Genomic DNA, 16,028 nt, shown 5'->3' on the forward strand with positions numbered 1-16,028 from the left:
AATATTACCCTGATATTAGCACAATGTCAATAAATGCTGTGATTTCATATTTTTCAGTTCTATTTTTGGATGATCCACTGATTCCCAAATCCCTGAAAATAGGAAGGAAACCTCCAATGTTTTTCAAAATTGGAAATCCCTTTGAGTCTGTGAGTTGTGAAGATTCATGCAGCGTGAGGAATGGAATATTAATGCATGATTGTCAGAGCAGGAAGGTTCAGTTCGAGCTGGACAAAATTTTGGTGAGGCCACCGCTGGAGGACAGTGTGCAGTTCCGGTCAAATCACTACAGTTAGGATTTCATTCCGTTGGAGAGTGTGCAGTTTCCTTTTACCAGGAACCAGATCGTTGCCTGGGATGGAGAATTTGAGCTATGAAGAGAGTCCATGTAGACAACATTCACTGTCCGATTCTCATCAACCACATTTGTCTCTTCCTTGAAACACTCCGTCATGTTCGTGAGAAACGGCCTCCCCTTTACAAAACCATATTGTTTCTCACTAATATGTCCACTCATTTCCAAGTGAGAAAAGATCCTATCTCGAAGAATCCTCTCCAATAATTCCCCGGTCATTGATGTAAGGCTCACCGGCCTGTAATTACCTGGATTGTTGGTGTTATCCTTCTTCAACAAAGGAACAACATAGGCGATTCTTCAATCATCTGGGACCTCCTCTGTCGCCAGTCAGAATACAAAGATTTCTCTCAAGGCTCCAACAATTTCCTCCCTTGTCTCTCTCAGTATTTGGGGTATACCCCATCAGACCTATCTTGTCGACGGTAATATTTCTCAAAGGCAGCAATACCTTCTCCGTTTTGATCTCAACATGACTCAAACCACCTGCACATCCTTCCCCAGACTCATCATCATACACGCCGTTTCCGGTCAACACTGACGCAGAGTAATCATTTAATACTTCACCCATTTACTCTAGCTCCACGCATAGATTCTCTCCCTTGCCCTTGAGTGGGCCAACTCTCTCCCTGGCTACCCTCTTGCTCGTTATGTATGTATAAACAGCCTTGGGATTTTCCTTAATCCTGCTGGCCAGTGTATTTTTCGTGGCCACTTTTAGTCTATTGTTTCATTATATTTTTCATCTTCCTCATCAGGTTAAGGAGCGACACTCCAAAAGCTCGTGTTACCAAATAAATCTGTTGGACTTTAACCTGGTGTCCTGCTGCTACTTAATGTGCCTCCCCCAGTCCAACGTCAGCAACTCCACGTCTGTCAGTGAGAGAATGGAATTAATACTGTATCTGTCATCCATGATCTGCGTACAGATTTGCTCCTCTATCTCTTTCTCACCACACTTCCCTTTTTCCTTCTCTATCACTTCTGTTCACATTGTATTGAATAGTAATTGCCTGGTGTTCTATGTGACTGATGGAGTCACTCTGTCCGTGGTACTGTTGGGCACTCGATGTGTATTTGCCAGTTAGTGGGAACTGAGAGTGACTGCGGGGTTCATTCCCTCCCTGCGATGCTCTGCCATTTTGGGATTAATATTGTAACTGTCCTTCTCGGTCACTATATGAGGGGATTGGGTTTACTTTTACCTATCAGTCTCTGCCATTGCCTGTGGGATTCATCCTCTAATTGTCAGTCTCTGGCTGTGTAAATCAATGTGTACTCTTTAAATATCAGAGAAGAGAGAAAATTACACCACAGGACCAGCCCTTCAGCCCTCTAAGCCTCCGCCGACCATGCTGCCCATGTGAACTAAAACCTCCTTTCAGTCTGTGGCACTGAGCCTGCTTTCTGCTCAATGGGCCGAGTGTTGGCGAGTGGAATTAGTTGGGCAGGCCAGGGCGTTTCATGCATCACTGTAGATTCGATGGGCCAAAGGACCTCTTCTCACTATCCTATTCTCTGATACATGGCCTTACAACCCAAGCTTGGAAAATTATGTATTCATAGATAATGTATTTTGGGTGGGTGTCAGTATAAACTGCAAAAATTTGGGCCATGTCTTAAAACTCACAGTTTGTTTTCCCCGCATAGAATTGTTGATATTTCAAACACTTTGTCTGAATTTATTGTGAATGCTGAAAATTTAGTGACTTTTCGAACACTTCATAGAATCATAGAAACCCTACAGTGCATAAAGAGGCCATTTGGCCCATCGAGTCCGCACTGACCACAATTCCACCCAAGCCCTGCTCCTGTCCCCCGACGTATTTGCCCCTCATCCCACGACATCTCAGGACATTCAGAGACAATTTCAGCATGGACTACCGTGCCGCCCAATACCGTTCAGTTTGAGGGAAAAGGGAGATTGGCCCGTACGGGGATCGAACCCGCGACTTTGGTGTTATTAGCACCACGCTCTAACCAACTGAGCTAACCGGCTACATGCAATGCGATGTCCACGGACGGTTATCGGGGCAGCACGGTAGCATAATGGTTAGCACAGCTGCTGCACAGCTTCAGGGACCTGGCTTCAATTAGAGGAGTTTGCACATTCTCCACGTGTCTGCGTGGGTTTCCTCCGGATTCGCCGGTTTCCTCCAACAGTCCAAAGATGTGTGGGTTAGGTTGATTGGCTGTGCTAAAATTTGCCCCTTAGTGTCCTGAGATGCGAAGGTTCGAGGGATTAGCGGGTAAAAATGTAGGGATATGGGGGTAGGACCTGGGTAGGATTGTGGTCGGAGCAGACTGGATGGGCTGAAGGGCCTCTTTCTGCACTGTAGGGTTAAAGAAAAACACTTATCAGAAACATAGTGGGATTTCTATATGTGTGTTGCCTGATGTTGTTGTTGCTGTTCTTGTGTTTTTTTCATACTGTGACTGTGTTTTCACTGACTGGCAATGAAGACAAATAAATAAATGTCTCATGATCGAATTGAATGGTAGAACAGAGTCAACGTGCCATGTGCAATGTCTGTTCTTAATTGCTGTGTTCTGCTGACTGGAAGAGACGGATCGATGGATACTGAGGGAAATAAGAGTAGAAATTGCAGTGGTAATGGAAGCAATTTCTAACCCAGCTCGTTATATGGGTGGTGCCAAATGAACATAGAACATAGAACATTACAGCGCAGAACAGGCCCTTCGGCCCACGATGTTGCGCCGACCAGTTACAAAACAATGACCCACTAACCTAAGCCAATCCCTTCTCGTCCATAAACCTATCCACGGATCTGTTAAACGCCCCCAAACTAGGCGCATTTACAACTGCAGCAGGCAGGGCATTCCAATCCCTCACCACCCTCTGGGTAAAGAACCTACCCCTGACATCCGTCCTATAACTACCACCCCTTAATTTAAAGCCATGCCCCCTCGTGCTAGATTTCTCCATCAGAGGAAAAAGGCTATTACTATCCACCCTATCTAAACCTCTAATCATCTTATATGTTTCAATAAGATCCCCTCTTAGCCGCCTTCTTTCCAGCGAAAACAACCCCAAATCCCTCAGCCTCTCCTCATAGGACCTCCCCTCCATACCAGGCAACATCCTGGTAAACCTCCTCTGCACCCTCTCCAAAGCCTCCACATCCTTCCTATAATGTAGGGACCAGAACTGCACACAGTACTCCAAGTGCGGCCGCACCAGAGTTGTGTACAGTTGCAACATGACGCTGCGACTCCTAAATTCAATCCCCCTACCAATAAACGCCAAGACACCGTATGCCTTCTTAACAACCTTATCTACTTGACTCCCAACTTTCAGGGATCTATGTACACATACACCTAGATCCCTCTGCTCATCCACACTATTCAAAGTCCTCCCGTTAGCCCTATACTCGACACATCTGTTATTCCTACCAAAGTGAATTACTTCACACTTCTCCGCATTAAACTCCATCCGCCACCTCTCGGCCCAGCTCTGCAACCTGTCCAAGTCTTCCTGCAAACTATGACACCCTTCATCACTATCTACCACACCTCCGACTTTGGTGTCATCAGCAAACTTACTAATCCACCCAACTATACCCTCATCCAGATCATTAATAAAAATTACAAACAGCAGTGGCCCCAAAACAGATCCCTGAGGCACACCACTCGAAACCGAACTCCATGATGAATATTTACCATCAACCACCACCCTCTGTCTCCTATCCGCTAGCCAATTCCTGATCCAATTCCCTAGATCACCCCCAATCCCATACATCTGCATTTTCTGCAGAAGCCTACCATGGTGAACCTTATCAAACGCCTTACTAAAATCCATATACACCACGTCCACTGCCTTACCCCCATCCACCTCTTTGGTCACTTTCTCAAAAAACTCAATAAGGTTAGTAAGGCACGACCTACCCGCCACAAAACCATGCTGAATATCTCCAATCAATTCTTTACTCTCCAAATAACTATAAATCCTATCCCGAATATTTTTTTCTAAAACCTTGCCCACAACAGAAGTGAGACTCACCAGTCTATAATTCCCGGGGAAGCCTCTGTTCCCCTTCTTAAACAATGGGACAACATTCGCTAACCTCCAATCTTCCGGTACTATACCAGAGGCCAACGACGACCTGAAGATCAGAGCCAGAGGCTCTGCAATCACTTCTCTTGCCTCCCAGAGAATCCTGGAGTAAATCCCATCCAGACCAGGGGACTTATCTATTTTCAGACCCTCCAGAATATCTAGCACATCCTCCTTATCAACTGCAACACTGTCAATTCTACTCCCCTGCAATCCAGTGTCCTCCTCAGCTATATCCATGTCCCCTTGCGTGAACACCGAAGAGAAATATTGGTTCAATGCCTCTCCAATCTCCTCCGGTTCCACACATAACTTCCCTCTGCTGTCTATAACTGGCCCTAATCTTGCCCTAACCAACCTTCTGTTCTTAACATACCTATAGAACGCCTTAGGATTCTCCTTAACCCTATCAGCCAAAGTCTTCTCATGTCCTCTTTTAGCCCTTCTCAGCTCACTCTTCAACTCCCTCCTAGCCAATCTAAAGTTTTCTAGTGCACTACCCGAGCCCTCACGTCTCATCCGAACATAAGCCTCCTTTTTCCTCTTAACCAACGAAAAAACTTTTTTGGTGCACCACGGTTCCCTAGCCCTACCAATTCCTCCTTGCCTGACAGGGACATACCTATCACGGACTCGCAGTAGCTGCTCCTTGAAAAAACTCCACATTTCAGACGTTCCCAGTCCCTGTAATCTCCTAGTCCAACCTATGCTTCCTAATTCTCTCCTAATAGCCTCATAATTACCCTTCCCCCAGCTAAAACCACTAGCCCGAGCTTCATTCCTATCCCTTTCCATCACTAAGGTGAACGTAACTGAATTGTGGTCACTATCACCAAAATGCACACCAACTTCCAAGTCTAGCACCTGGTCTGGCTCATTTCCCAGCACCAAATCCAATATAGCCTCACCTCTAGTTGGCCTATCTACATACTGAGTCAAAAAACCTTCCTGCACGCTTTGTACAAAAACTGACCCCTCTAACGAGCTAGAGCTATAACAATTCCAATCAATATTAGTAAAGTTAAAATCCCCCATAACAATTACCCTACTACTTTCACTCCTAACCAGGATCGTCTCCGCAATCCTTTCCTCAACCTCTCTAGAACTTTTAGGAGATCTATAAAAGACTCCCAACAGGGTGACCTCTCCTCTCCTATTTCTAATCTCAGCCCCATACTACCTCAACAGACAAGTCCTCATCAAACTTCCTCTCTGACACTGTGATACAGTCCTTGACTAATAATGCTACCCCTCCCCCCTTCTACCTCCTTCTCTACTCCGACTAAAACATTTGAACCCCGGGACCTGCAGCAACCATTCCTGCCCCTGCTCTATCCATGTCTCTGAAATGGCCACAACATCGAAGTTCCAGGTACTGATCCACGCTGCAAGTTCATCCACTTTATTGCGAATACTCCTCGCATTAAAGTATACACATTTCAAACCCTGCTCCACCCCACCCCTGCGATGCTGTGCATTGCAGTCCCCATTTATGCCCCCCTCACTTTCAACCCCACTACTCAGGATCCCACCCCCCCCCCCTCCGAATCAGTTTAAACCTCCCTGCATAGCCTTAGCAAATTTACCCCCCAGGATATTGGTCCCCCTCTCAATCAGGTGCAGACCATCCCTCTTATAGAGGTCCCACCTTCCCCAGAATGAGCCCCAATTGCTCAAGTACTTGAACCCCTCCCTCCTGCACCATCCCCTCAGCCACGAGTTCAAACTTTCCCTCTCTCTATTCCTCTCTAAACTATCCCGTGGCACAGGCAAGAGTCTGGAGATAACCACTCTATCAGACTTGGCCTTTAGTTTCCACCCCAACTCCATAAATCTCTGCTTAATATCCCCTTCCCTTAACCTCCCTATGTCGTTTGTCCCCACATGAACTATAACTTGGGGTTGATCTCCCTCTCCCTTAAGAGTCCTGAATACCCTTTCTGATACATCCCGGACCCCCCACCCCTGGTAGGCAACACACCAGCCCTGAGTCCCTACCTTTACTTCCAACTCTCCTATCTGTCACCTTAACTGTGGAGTCCCCAATCACGAGGCCCAATCTTTTACATCCCCTAACCACCTGAGCTTTCCCAATAGGCTCACCCCCAGAGACCTGCTCCCTTTGGCTATCCCCAGTTGATTCCTCCTCAACTGTAGCCTCCAGGACCGAAAACCTATTTTGGAGGGGAACAGCCCCAGGGGATTGTCCCCCCAATTGCTTCTTTCCCCTCTTCCTGGCATTTACCCAAGACTCATTTCTAGGAGTGACTATCTCCTTGTAACTCCTATCGATGTCCGCTTCCGCCTCCCGAATTATGCGGAGTTCCTCTAATTCCACCTCCAGCTCCTTTACACGCTCCTCCAGAAGCTGCAATCTAACACACTTCCTACAGGTAAAATCACCTGAAACACTACTGGAGTCCCTCACCACATACATCCCACAGGAGATGCAGCTTACTGCCTGAACTGCCATCCCTGAAACAATTACCAGCAGAAAAATAAAAATATTAAAAAAAAACTTCCCCCACACTTATAATTAGGCTAGAGGAGGTGGGAGGGTGGGATTCTCTACCAGTGTAGAGGATCGGGTGTCCCCTCTGCTCTAATTTATAGGGTCAGCGGCCCAAGAAAAAAAACTACAACTACCGGTAAGCGTCCTAGTGACGACTTCCGGTTTCTAACTAATTTAAAAAAAACTGCCGATACTCGCGACTTTAAAGTAGAAATAACAAGTTAAAAAATATAAACAGAAAATGTACCTTTCTTGCTGCCTCCTCACACGCCCAAAAATCGCTGCCTCTCGATGCTGCTCCTCAGGAACAATCTTTCAGAAAGTTATTGCAGACTCGATGGGCCAAATGGCTTCCTTTTCCAATGCAGAGATTCTATGCATAAACATCGCCTCCACTTATGAAGCCAAGGATCCAATCCGCTTTCCGAACGACATGTTCAAAATGTCATCTCACTCTCAAAGATCTCTCTGAACCTCAGGCCCCTCTGAGCTTGCACACTATTTAGAACTGGACCTTTTTTTTCTTGCCTCTCCCCATCTCTTCTGTCAAAATGCAGCATTGTTTCTGAGTGTGGGATTAATAATGTGTCTCTGCTACAATATGAGTCGGAGTAATGTGAATATGTCAAAATTCACAGGTGACACTAAGATGGGTGGAAGAGCAAAGTGTGCAGAGGATGCTGAAAGTCTGCAAAGAGATATAGATAATCTAAGTGAGCGGGCAAGGGTCTGGCAGATGGAGTAGGATGTTGGTAAATCTGATATCATCCATTTTGGTAGGAATAACAGCAAAATGGACTATTATTTAAATAGGAAAACATTGCAGCATGCTGCTCTGCAAAGGGACCTGGGTATCCTTGTGCAGGAATCTCAAGGAGTTGGTTTGCAGGTGCTGTGGGGTAACGTGTACTTGAGAAAGGATATACTTGCACTGGAGGGAGTGCAGAGGAGACTCACTAGGTTGATTCCATTGATGAAAGTGTTGGCGTATGAGGAGAAACTGAATAGAGTGGAGGTATACTCATTGGAGTTCAGAAGAATGAGGGGAAATCTTATCGAACCATATAAAATTATGAAGGGAATACATAAGATAGAAGCAGGGAAATTGTTTCCATTGGCGGGTGAAACTAGAACTGGGCGGGAGGGGGCGGTGGAGGATGGTGGGGGGGGGTGGTGCAGGGTAGCCTCAAAATAAGGGGAAGCGGATTTAGGACTGAGCTGAGGAGGAACTTTTTGACACAAAGTGTTGTGAATCTGAGGAATTCTGTATCCAGTGAAGCAGTTGAGGCTACCTCACTAAATGTTTTTAAGGCAAGGATAGATAAATTTTTGAACAAAAACGGAATTAAGGGTGAGCGGGTGGGTAAATGGAGCTGAGACCACAAAAAGATCAGCCATGATGGTTTTGAAGGGGGACCCTATTCCTGCTCCTAGTTCTTATGTTCTTCTGAGAGCTGAGACTGCAGCTCCTGTTTCTCCAAGAGAATCTCTCTGGATAAAGCCGGAATTTACAAGGATTTCTGTCACTGAGGCACTGTCTGGCGGTCTGTGTCTCACTGCTCCAACTCACTCTATCCCTCCATCCCCTCTCATCAACTCTATATGAAGGTGGGATCTTGTTGTTTAGTGACTGAGTGCACACAATCTGTATCTACATCTGATCAAATAGAATTCAGTTTGTGAACAATATCGCCATTTGAACCAGTTCTGGGTTAACCCAGGCACAGTTCTGATTGGCTGCAGCCCCCTGAATCTGGGGAACAGACACTGTGAGCATCGCCGGCCTCAGAGGCTTTCACAGTTACTGAGCTGGGAAACTCCAACTAATCCCCGAGAATCCACAGCACAGAGCGAGAGGAGAGGAAAACCTGTCCTGGGAGCTGTCAATCTGAGACACAGTTTGACCTGGCAATGTGCAGATGCTCCTTCCATTCCCAATCTGCGATAACCAGGAGTTCCTAACGCCCAATAATGACCAGCTTGCAGCAATGTGTTTGAATGAACGCGATGTCATATCATCCAAGCAGCATTTTGAAATGATCATTCAGTGTATTCTGATGAATTTTATTTCTTATGTTCTGTGTGTCATTCCATAAGAATCTTCCTCTGAAATGAGACCTTGTTTTGTCCTTGTGCTCCTGATGCGGTTGTTTTTCAAGCTGCTCACATTATGATTTCCCTCATGGAACCAGAGAAAGGGAACAGCACTGAATCATTCGGCTTATCTTGTCCATGCCAGCCCGAGGGCACCCAGGTGTCCTCTTCAAGCTCACCTTCCTGCACTCGGCCCGGAGCCATGGAGCTGAAAGCATGATGGTGATCCACATACTTGGCACCAAAACGAGCTCCGGCTCTGGGGCTGCCGGAAGCAAACACTTTCAGTGATAATCGCTGCGAGCAGGACTCGAACCTACGCGGGGAAACCCCATTGGATTTCTAATGCAACGCCTTAACCACTCGGCCATCGCAGCTCCTCGGGTCGTCGGGTTAATATAATCACCTCATTAGCATTCGTACTAACTTCATCAGGCACCGTTATTGTACAGAGCTCAGTGTGTGAGCTGAAATTTGTTCCTCTACTTTTGTATCTTTGTCTCTGACGGAGAACTCACTTACTGGGTCAGAGATTTGTTTTTGTATCTCAGTAATTTTTCATTACAAACAAATTAGTTCCGAATAAAAAGAAAAAGACAAATCTCTATTGTATTTCATTATCATAAAATGTTGTGCTCGCCCTGGTTTTGTCCACTCGGTTGAAAACACAGGAGGAAGTGGATAAAGTTGTAAGTAAATTATCAATGCGATGGCCGGGAGTCGAACGCAGATCAACTGCTTAGAAGGCAGCTAAACTCACCACTATATCACCATCCCTCACAACGCTTAAGCAGCCCTTACTTTAAGAACAAAGAACAAAAACAGCCCCGGAAACAGGCCCTTCGGCCCAACGAGCCCGCGCCGCCAATTTAATACTACCAGTTCCCTCTCCACCCATGACCCCTATCTATTGTTTTTATGGCCATCCACATTGAGGGAAACTAACTTAGGGACAATTTATTACTTCTAATCAGCCTAACAGCACATCTTTGGGGTGTGGGAGGAAACCGGAGCACCCGGAGAAAACCCACGCAAGCACGGGGAGAATGTGCAAACTCCCACAGACACCGGCCCAAATCCATGTGTCTGCACAGCAATCAGTGATAGTCAATGAGCTGTCGTCTTGCCCAGTATCTGGTCCAGTTTAAGCACACACTAACGACATGAAGCACTCGGCTAATCTCGAACATTCAAGAGCAGCCCAAGTACGACCCATCGCGTGTATGCCCCTCGTTGGACACAAGGCGGACCGACTTAAACCTGTAAATGAAAAGAGAAAAAACATTATTTTCAGACCATATCCATTTACATTACCAGGGACGTCCCAATGCTAATGAACCTTATTTAAAACAATCTCCTACACCCTCCCATCTCCAACCCACTGATGTGCCTGTCTCAGTTACTCTTAAACAACTCCAGCGTGCCTGCCTCCACCAACCTTACTTGGCAGAGCATTCCATACCCCCACTACCCTCTGTGTGAAAAACCTCCCTCCAATATCCGTGGAATCAGTTATAATTACGGAACTACCTCCGTTGCTGATTTCATCAGACACCAGGTCTGTCCATCGGACTGTTTGCAAACTGAACTTGGCTTGTCTCGTTTTTCTGGACAGTTTAAGGCCACCTTTTTACTATTCTTCCTAACTGAGAATTCAATGATTTGTTTTTGCTCATGGAACACGTTATGATTTTGCTGATGGAACGATCGAAAGAACCAAAGTGACAGTCCCGAAGGAAGCCATTCGGCCCATCTTGTCCATACCAACCCGAGGATACCCAGCTGTCCTTTCCAAACTCAGCTGCCTGCACCTGGCCCAGAACCATGCAGCTGAATGCATGATGGAGATCCAAATACTTCATAGCAAAAACTCCCCAGGATGGCTGCCCGAAGCAAACATTTCCAACCATAAGCGCTATGAGCAGTGTTGGAATCTGCGCGGGGAAACCCCATTGGATTTCAAATCCAGCGCCTCAACCACTCAGCCATCGCAGCTGCTTATTTACCAGAATAATGTAACCACCTCAGTAATGTGCAGATATTAACTTCATCAGGAACCAGGATTGTGCAGAGCACAGAGTGTGAGCTGAAATTTGTTCCTCAACTTATAGTTTGTATCTCTGTCTCTGAATTCTTTTATTTGGTCGGAGACTTGTTTTTCTATTTAAATATTTTTCCATTGAAATCTAATTACGTCGGAAGAGAAAATGGAAAAAAAAAACTCTATTCCTGTCGAATATTGTGTTCACCCTGTGTTTGTTCACTCCGTTTAAAGTCCAAGAGGCCGCGGATAAGATTCTAAATAAATTATCGATACGATGGCTGGGAATCGAACGCGGATCAACTGCTTGGAAGGCAGCTATGCTCACCACTATACCACCATCGCTCACGCTGCACATGGCCTTGATATTTGTGTTAGTTTTAATTACGGAGCTTCCTCAGTTGCTGATTTTATCAGGCACCAGGAGAGCCCGGAGCGCAGTTTGGACAGAATTCTATTGAATCGATTGTATCAAAGCCTGTTGCTCCATTCGGGAGCATCAACAATTTATTAAGATCTCAAAGATAAGATTGATTTCTGGGGCGGAGGATAAAATAATGAGATTAGAAAATTGAATGAACAAAACAACAAGGAAATACATTCTGAGAAAGAGCCCTGCAATGTTTGCAAGAAAACGCAGAGCTTTCAACTGAAGAAGGACATTTCGTTTTTTTGGGAACTTCAACCAGATTTCTGCATAAAACGACCGCGACAGGACTCGAACCTGCAATCTTCTGATGCCTGCACTATCCGAAGTCAGACACCTTATCCATTAGGCCACGCGGTCGACACATGAGTACACCGTCCGAATGTCAGTACCATGTGAATACCTACCGAGGTTATATTTATTCTCAGTTCTATTTTTGGATGTTTTACTGATTCCCAGATGCCACAAACTGAAGGGGAATCCCCAGTGTTTGTAACCGGTAGAAAACTGAAGATCATTTCCAACATTCTTGGCTGCCTGTCTGTGTGGAGATTGCACGTTGCCCCCGTGTGTGTGTTTACTTCGGGTGTTCCGGTTTCCTCCCACCTCTAACGAAGTGCAGATTAGGCGGATTGGCCAGGCTAAATTCCCCCTTATTGTCAGGGGGATTAGTAGGGTAATTAGGTGGGGTTACAGAGAGGGATTCTCTGTCGGAGAGTTGGTGCAGAATGGTCGGTGCGGCCTCATTCCGCACTGTGGGGATCCTCTGCCTCCTACACATCCTCTCTTCAATCTTCAATGCCTGTCCCTGAATCCTTCTGCCAGCAGCTAATGCAGCAACTTCCCCCTGTGTACCTTGGTTCAATATGTTATTTTATTTTACACGTCTCTTACATCACCACTCAATCCCGTTAGCTGTAAAGAGTTAAAATCCGAATTATCCAGTCAAACCTTTGAGCTAAAATCCATCATCGACCGATCCAAAGCAGTAAATCTCATCTTCACCCTCGTCAGGACTCTGCCACACTTTCTAAAGTGTGATTACTGGGTCTGGGTACAATCCTAAAACAGCCGCAGATAATCAGAGCTTTATAAAGATTGAGCAGAACTTTCCAGTTTTTATACTCAGTATCTCCAGTTCTGAAGCCAAGCATCCAATCCACTAAAATGCCCTCCACCACCATATCGATCACACGGCTTCATTCGCCAGAATTAGGACTAGTACAGTTCCTTCCCGTGTTGGAACATTCGCTTATTGATTTGACAAATTCTCCCGTACATTCTTCAAGAAATCTGCTCCATCCAATCCCTTAACACTCCGTTTTCATGATGACGCTGGAAATGTTGAACCCACCTAATATAACTGCGTTGTTATTGATTTTACACACATCCACAAACTATGCACACATTTGTTCCTCAGTATCCCACTTACCCTCTGGGGGTCTATAATAAACAGCTAACAATGTGGTTGCCCCTTTTTATTCCTAAGCGCTAAACACAAAGCTTCACCTGATGCCACCTCCAAGATATAATCTCTCCTTCCTGCAGTAACGGACTCAGAAACTAATAATGCAATGCATCCTCCTATTTTACTTCCTCCCTTATCTTGCCTGAAGATTCTATATCCAGGAATGTTGAGTTGTCAATCTTGTTCTTCCACAGCTGCGCTATACCTCAGTGCATCTTCTAGAGAAAAATAGTCATGTAAGCCTGTTTCATAGAACCATTACAGTACAGAAGCAGTCCATTCGGCCCATTGACATTGTGCCGACCATAATTCAACCCAACCCCTTTCCCCGTAACCCTCATTCAGTAATCCACCCTGACAGTACGGTCAGCTTACATAGAACATAGAACATAGAACATAGAACATTACAGCGCAGAACAGGCCCTTCGGCCCACGATGTTGCGCCGACCAGTTACAAAAACAATGACCCACTAGCCTATACCAATCCCTTTTCGTCCATAAACCTATCCATAGATCTCTTAAACGCCCCCAAACTAGGCGCATTTACAACTGCAGCAGGCAGGGCATTCCAATCCCTCACCACCCGCTGAGTAAAGAACCTACCCCTGACATCCGTCCTGTAGCTACCCCCCCTTAATTTAAAGCCATGCCCCCTCGTGCTAGCTTCCTCCATCAGAGGAAAAAGGCTATCACTATCCACCCTATCTAAACCTCTAATCATCTTATATGTTTCAATAAGTTCCCCTCTTAGCCGCCTTCTTTCCAACGAAAACAGCCCGAAATCCCTCAGTCTCTCCTCATAGGACCTCCCCACCATACCAGGCAACATCCTAGTAAACCTCCTCTGCACCCTCTCCAAAGCCTCCACATCCTTCTTGTAATGTGGGGACCAGAACTGCACACAGTACTCCAAGTGCGGCCGCACCAGAGTTGTGTACAGTTGCAACATGACGCTGCGACTCCTAAATTCAATCCCCCTACCAATAAACGCCAAGACACCGTACGCCTTCTTGACAATCTTATCTACTTGTATAGCCAATCAACCTAACCCGCACATCTTTGGACTGTGGGACGAAATGGGAACACCCGGAGGAAACCCACACAGTCACGGGGAGAAAATGCAAACTCCATAAAAACGGTGACCCAAGACTTGAATTGAATCTGCATTCGCTGATTGTCTTCCAGCAACCGCACCTGGCACAAAGGAAGATGGCTGCCGTTTTTGGATGTTGTTCATCTCATTTTCAGGAAATCTCGGCGTTTTTTTTCTCACGGCAACGCCCTGAGTGAAATGATTCTCAGCTGCTTCAGAAATGACATGTCTTCCATGGTAAGGACAGAACTGGGGATGTTCACTGCTGACTGCACACTGCTCAGGACTATTCACAGGACTCCTCAGACTATTTCCAAACGCAGCAAGAACTGGATAACCGTGCCGTCCTGGTCTGTGACATGTGGTAAATAAAATTATTCTTGTCATGTGGTAAACGACATTTGTATGAGATTGTACCATGTTACGCGGATGACAGTAGGTTCAGGGGCAACTCACCATTATCTTCGCAAAAGCCATTTTGGATGGTCAATAAATGCAGGAATTCCAAAAATTCACCACCCTTTGAGTGAAGAAGTTACACTTCAACTCTGATCTAAACTGCCCCCCGCCCCTCCTATCTTGAGGCTGTGCTCTCTAGTTCTGCTATCCTTTCTCAGCGGGAAGAATCTCTCTTCCTCTACCCTATCCATCCCCTTCATTATCTTGTAAGTCTCTATAAGATCCCCCCATCAAATTCGTCATCCAATGTAAAACTCATTGTGACTTCTTGCAGTTGTGAACAAGGCTGGGAAATTTTGTATCTTTAGGCAGAAATTCTTTCCAATGCAGAAAAGCCACACACTCACTTTCCTTATTCTCCTGTAGACATTGGAATCCGATCTCGCAGGTATGATATTCGCAAGGCACAATCTACTCTGTCACAACGCAGTTCAGACGTTGTTTACTGTGCAGTAGAAACAACTGCACAGAACTTTAATAAAACCCCGGATAGAATGAATGCTGGAAAACTGAACCAGCGACATCCACATCCCATAAACTATATATATTTTAAAGTTTTTCATATTTCCATGTTGCTTTGAGAGAGATCGGGCAACAGAAACATTGTGAAGGCAAAATGCAACTGCAACCTTGAATATCAACTCTATCATATTTTTCCACGTAGTGAATGCAGCTTTACTGAGCAGCTCCCTGTTCAGCGTGAAATCAGACAGTGAAGGGTGCTCACAGGCGCTCTATCAAACTTCATGTACCTTCAGAGAGCTTTCCAACTGGACACATGTGAGCAACTGTGTGAATATTGGTGCTCCAGCGTGCAAGTTTCTCAATTGCGAGGCTGCATGGCTGGTTCAATCAGTAAACATTACCTTTTGCAATTCCCTATCCATATCTGGCATCTACCTCATTCAAACTTGTAGTCATGAAATTAGACTTGATTTATATATTCAAAATTCTGTGCACACATCAAATGTGTTCCTTGCTCAAGGAATGAAACAGGCTGATTATGCGTGGGTTATTGTGGTTCGTCAATCGATGCATATTGACGTTCAATTGACGTTTGGTAAAGTGATTAATCGATTGTAAATGGAATTCAGGGACTTGTATACACAAAAGTGTCAGTGAACAATTGTTTTCCAAGGCCAAAGGAATTAAACAGTGGTGTTCCCTAAGAATCAGTATTAGTGATAGATCTATTCTGGGAAGATATGTACTAAATGTACTTGTGTCTGAAGCGATCAAATGATCTAAAGGATGTGAAGGATAACGAGGCATTCAAGGAAGACAGAAAGCAAAACTGGTTTAATGCAAAGGTATATTGTAGATGGCACTGACGCTGAGAATTATGTCAAGTGTATGCATTTAAAAAGCAAGAATGAGGGAATATGAAATAAACAAAATTGCACAAGTTTCATCGTGAATGTGTGATAATATGTCTAAGAACAAATGTGCATCAGGTTTTTACACTCTCTTCAGGATCATTCTTCTCAGAGACTCGTTAAATAAT

The 16,028-nt window shown here is 45.3% G+C and overlaps 3 non-coding genes across 3 annotated transcripts; all 3 read right to left on the reverse strand.

The window, feature by feature from the left end:
* Window positions 1–2,280: 2,280 nt before the first annotated feature.
* trnai-aau (transfer RNA isoleucine (anticodon AAU)) lies at window positions 2,281–2,354 on the reverse strand. The gene has a single exon. It is a non-coding gene; the product is annotated as a tRNA-Ile (tRNA).
* A 6,977-nt stretch (window positions 2,355–9,331) lies between these two features.
* Window positions 9,332–9,413, reverse strand: trnas-aga (transfer RNA serine (anticodon AGA)). The gene has a single exon. It is a non-coding gene; the product is annotated as a tRNA-Ser (tRNA).
* A 2,367-nt stretch (window positions 9,414–11,780) lies between these two features.
* On the reverse strand, window positions 11,781–11,864 carry trnar-ucg (transfer RNA arginine (anticodon UCG)). The gene is given in 2 exon segments: window positions 11,781–11,816; window positions 11,828–11,864. It is a non-coding gene; the product is annotated as a tRNA-Arg (tRNA).
* Between the last annotated feature and the right edge of the window lie 4,164 nt (window positions 11,865–16,028).

Source organism: Carcharhinus amblyrhynchos, unplaced genomic scaffold (genome assembly GCF_965287045.1).
Source record: "Carcharhinus amblyrhynchos unplaced genomic scaffold, sCarAmb.v2.hapA scaffold_42, whole genome shotgun sequence".
NCBI lineage: Eukaryota > Metazoa > Chordata > Chondrichthyes > Carcharhiniformes > Carcharhinidae > Carcharhinus > Carcharhinus amblyrhynchos.